Here is a 5156-nt window from a genome sequence, read left to right as displayed (position 1 = left end):
GTGAAGGTCAGATTTCATGGATATGGACACACTCATTACCATCACAGAAACAGAGCTCTAATATAGTGGGCTACAACTTAAGTGATTGAAAGATCCAGACTCCCTGAACAAGAATATTCAAAAGAGGTCAAAATCAAGACAGGATACAAAGGTAATAACCAAGAAGTAACTTAAACTCCTTGCATGGACAGCGAACAAAACTTCAATAAATTCCAAGCCTGAGAAAGACTAGCAACAATGTTCACACTAAGTACCTACTTTAAATCTACATCATTCAATGAAAAAAATGTATAAGGATAAAGACAAGAAATAAATTACAGTGTGAAGAGAAGAAGCAAGTAGCAGAACCAGATTCAGATACATCAAAGCCTCTAGTATAAAACGCAGAGAACAGAAATGCAAAAACAGAGCATGGAGATGTGAACTCAGAAATTGTTATGGTTTGGATGTGAGGTGTCCTCCAAAAGCTCATGTGTGAGACAATGCAAGAAGGAAATGATTGGGATATGAGAGCCTTAACCCAATCCATGGATTAATTCCATTGATGGGATTAACTGGGTGGTGACTGAAGACAGGTAGGGAATGAATGGAGGAGGTAGGTCCCTGGGACATGTCTGGGATATTATTTTGTATATCGCTACTGACATTCCTCTCTGCTTTCATCATGTGAGCTACTTCACTCTGCCACTCTTCTGCTATGATGTCCTGCCTCACCTCAAGACCTGAGGAATGGAGCCAGCTGCCCCTGGACTGAGTACTTTGAGACAGTGAGCCCCCAAATCCACTAATTGTTCTTGTAAGATCCTTTGGTCATAGCTGAAAAACTGCTGACTAAATCAGATCTCAAAAATTCTCCCTCTCTCTCTCTTATATCTAAGCAGAGATTAAACTCCAGCAGCCAGATACAATATCAAAAACTTTTCACCTACATATATCCACCTCAAACTACAGAAAACAAAAGACAAGGAGAAAATCTTGAAAAAAGTCTAATGGAAAAAATACTGCACATATGGACAACAAAGTTAAGAATTATAGGGACTGGAGTATAATTAAGAATTATAGCTCACTGGGGTATAGAATACATGCCTAATATATCTGAGGCCCTGGGTTTGACCCTCAGCATAACTAAAAAAAACTAGATGAATTATTTCAACTTATTTCTTCTTTCCTCTAAAATTATATGCCAGCAAATGAAGAGTACAGTGAAACATCTAAAGTGTTGCAAGAAAGAAATCCAAATTAGTTTCATATCTGTAGTTAAACAAAACCTTCCCACTGTGTACAGTGACTTTCTTCAAAATATTAAATAATGGATTACGATTTAAAAAACAATACTGTTACACCAAAGAAGCTATATGTACCACTCATATGATGTATGAAAATGACACTTTATATCTGAGATTTTTCTGGTAAACACCCACAAACCTGACTTAACATGGGAATATAGCAAGAAAATACCAGTTAATACAAATATTTCAAAATGACAATTAATACAAATATTTCAAAATGACAATTATAAACTCTTAATACATAAAAATTCATAGATCTGTACAGTTCAATATAGTTACTTCTGGCCACATATGATAATTGAATGCTTGAAGTGTGACTAGTTAGTATGAGTTAAGATGGACCATACATGCAAAATAAACCACAGGTACCAAAGAATATAAAAGAAGGGATATAGTTACTCATCAAACACCGATTATGTACTGAAATAATAATTTTTATATTTGAGTCAAATTACATTATTAAAATTAAATTTGTTGATAGTTATTATTTATTTACTTTAAAATGTTTAATCAGCACATAAATCTATATATATTCAAGTATGCAAAACGATTGTATGTATACACATATGTGCACATATCATGTATATATCATGTATTGATCACCATGGTCAAATTAATTAATATAGCCATTACCACTCATAGTTACTATGATTTCCAGCATTTTACACGTAGTAATTGGAACATTTCAAATTACATATTGTCCATGTTCCATCATGGAACATATCTATTTGATAGCTTTATATCTAACTTATAAATCTTAATTTTCTTTACCATGTTCATCAGATCTTTATAGAAATCTCATAAAACATCGATCAGTATAAATGTAAAAAATATCAATACCTTAAGCATACCATATTCAAACTGTGGATAACCAAATATAAAGAAAAATAAATTGAAAGAAGTTCTATTAAAAAATAACAAACACCTTAGCTCTTAGGAGCAAGCATGGAATTTATCAGACATTGCTAAGAAACCTTACAAATAAAAAAACGCAGCAACATATTTAAAGCATTGAAATATAAAAACCACCCACTTAAAATTCTGTATTCAGTAAAATTATCCTTCAAATGTGAAGCAGAGATCAAGACTTTATCAACAAAAATTGAGGTACTCTTTGACAGTATACCTTTCCCTGCAAGAAGAATTAAAAGGAATGCCTCAGAGGAAAAGAAAATATCACAGCTCAGAAAACATATCTACATATAGACATGATGAGTATTAGACAAAGTGAAAGAAAAATGCAAAAATAATTTTTCTTATTTTTAATTAGTCTGACTCCATTGTGCTAATACTAATTAGCTGTATTTAATTCACATATATACAATGATACATTTTTCTCTCCAGCTCACATGAAACACCAACCAAATCAAACCACATTCTGGACCATAAAATACACCTTAACATACAAGTAGAAATTACAATGCCTAATCTCAGATCACAATGAATAAACTAGAAACTGGCAATAGGAAGATAGTGAAAAGCCCTGAATACTGGAAGGGTAAAAAAAAAAAAGAGAGATTTCTAAAGTGACATGAGACAAATATGAAATCAAGAGAAATTTAAAAGCATTTCAAAATAATCAAAAATCAAATTACAAGTTATAAAAATTTGTGGGGAACATTAAAAACAGCAGGAAAATTGGTAATGTTGAATGTGTATATTAAAGAAGATCTGAAATCAATAACCTAAGCTTCTCACTTAGGAAACCAGAAAAAGGAAAGCAGACTAAATCTTAAATAAAAGGAAAAAAAAAGAAATAATTAAAATTAGAGCAGAACTCAATGAAATTGAGATCAGGATACCGAAAGAGAAAATTGATAAAAAAAAAATGGTCTTTTGAAAAGATAAAATTGGTAACAATCTAATCAAGGTAGCTAAAAGGAGAGGGGGGGGAGAGGAATCATAAATTACTAATATTGGAAATGAAAAAGAGGCCATTCCTAAATATTCTCTTGAGTGTTAGAAGGATAATAAAGTAATATTATGAATAATTATGTAATCAGAAATTTGAAAACCTAGATTAAATAGAATAATTTCTTGAAAGACAAAATCTACCAAAATGCCTACTACAAAAATAAGTTACTGTATATATAAAAGAAATTGAATGAATGCCAACAAATGATTATTGTATTTTAAAGTTAAAAACAATACATTTCTCCATTTTTTTCCATGTCTAACCCCTCTCCGCTATGGATCAGCATCCACTTATCAGAATATTCTGCCTTTGGGTTTTAGAGATTGACTTATTTCATTTAGCATGATATTGTCCAACTCCATCCATTCACATGCAAATGCCATAATTTTATTCTCTTTTAATGCTGAGTAACTTAAATCTTATCCAATAGAGGCCAAGATTCTGGAAAGTAAGAAACTGCATAGACATCTACCTTTCTCAAGTGCCACAGGTTAATTTTATCTTTGAAACTATCAAATCTTGGTCAGAATGGCATATCCCATTCATGAGAACCTTATGTGATAATTCAATAAAGTATTTGAAAAAAATTCCTTCATGTTCTCAGAGTAATAAACTAAATATGAGGTAAAGGAAAATGGAAAAGACACGGAAAATGATGAAATGAATAGATGAAACAAGGAGGAAAATATTAAATTATTTCTAGCAAAATTAGTTATTGCATTAATTATTCAGCGACTAAGTTCAAAGCCAAATAAGATATACTTTAACTTGTGAGGAAAAATCCTGATAAAACTAGATTTAAAATATTTGGATTAAATTTTAATCATATGGTGTTTTGTGTACAAGCACATGTAAATCAAGACCTGACAGGTTACATTTTTCAGGGGTTCTTTTTGTCTTCCCTTCATATTTTTTCCTGGTTCCTCCTGAACTTAGTACTAGCTACCCAATATTATCTTACATTAGGATCCTGAAGCCTAATTTCAGATACCTCAACGATGGATATACTGGATTTTGGGAAAAACAATTTTCACAAGACAAAAACATCGTTTAGATTTGTCAATAACAAGAACAACTACAAAGAGGAAAAACTCACTGTAAGAACGTTCAAGACTTGGGGTGGGGGGGTGCTTGGGTTGTGGCTCAGCTGTAGAGCCCTCACCTGGCACGTGCTAGGCCCTGGGTTCCATCTTCAGCACCGCATAAAAATAAATAAATAAAATAAGGTATTTTGTGCAGAGCAGCACACCCGAGCAACTCACCCTTGACGTGTTTTTCTTTTAAAGGTCTTCTCCCACAAACACGAAGAATCGTCTTCTCCTCTGCCGCCGCCCGCCGCCGCCGCCCTCGTCTTCTCTGCCAGCGCTGCCACTGCTTTCTCCTCTCCCGCCGCCTTCTCCTCTGCCGCCGCCGCCGCCACCACCACTGCCTTCTCCTCTGCCACCGCAGCCGCCGCCGCCGCCGCCGCCGCCGCCGCCGCCGCCGCCGCCGCCGCCGCCGCCGCCGCCGCCGCCGCCGCAGCCGCCGCCGCCGCAGCCGCCGCCGCCACCACAGCCTCCGCCGCCGCCGCCTTCTCCGCCGCCGCCGCCTTCTCCGCCGCCGCCGCCTTCTCCGCCGCCGCCGCCTTCTCCGCCGCCGCCGCCTTCTCCGCCGCCGCCGCCTTCTCCGCCGCCGCCGCCTTCTCCGCCGCCGCTGCCTTCTCCGCCGCCGCTGCCTTCTCCGCCGCCGCTGCCTTCTCCGCCGCCGCTGCCTTCTCCGCCGCCGCTGCCTTCTCCTCTGCCGCTGCCTTCTCCTCTTCCGATGCGTTCTTCTGCTGTCTTCAATCTTCTGAGCAATGTGTCTGGCAAGGGGTCTTATATAGCCCTTGGGTTACTGTGATTGGCTCAAAGTTATGCTAATTAGGGTTTGAAAAATGTACCAATGCTATTGGTCCAGACTTTGGCCAATCAGGT

At 37.2% G+C, this 5156-nt stretch overlaps 1 long non-coding RNA gene across 1 annotated transcript; it reads right to left on the bottom strand.

Moving 5' to 3' along the window:
* Nucleotides 1–1369: 1369 nt before the first annotated feature.
* Nucleotides 1370–4648, bottom strand: LOC144374964 (uncharacterized). Its single transcript, XR_013434188.1, has 2 exons — nt 4467–4648; nt 1370–2421 (listed from the first exon to the last, which is right to left on the bottom strand). It is a non-coding gene; the product is annotated as an uncharacterized LOC144374964 (long non-coding RNA).
* Between the last annotated feature and the right edge of the window lie 508 nt (nt 4649–5156).

Source organism: Ictidomys tridecemlineatus, unplaced genomic scaffold (genome assembly GCF_052094955.1).
Source record: "Ictidomys tridecemlineatus isolate mIctTri1 unplaced genomic scaffold, mIctTri1.hap1 Scaffold_974, whole genome shotgun sequence".
Classification (NCBI taxonomy): domain Eukaryota; kingdom Metazoa; phylum Chordata; class Mammalia; order Rodentia; family Sciuridae; genus Ictidomys; species Ictidomys tridecemlineatus.
This window is presented reverse-complemented; position numbering and strand designations above follow the sequence as displayed.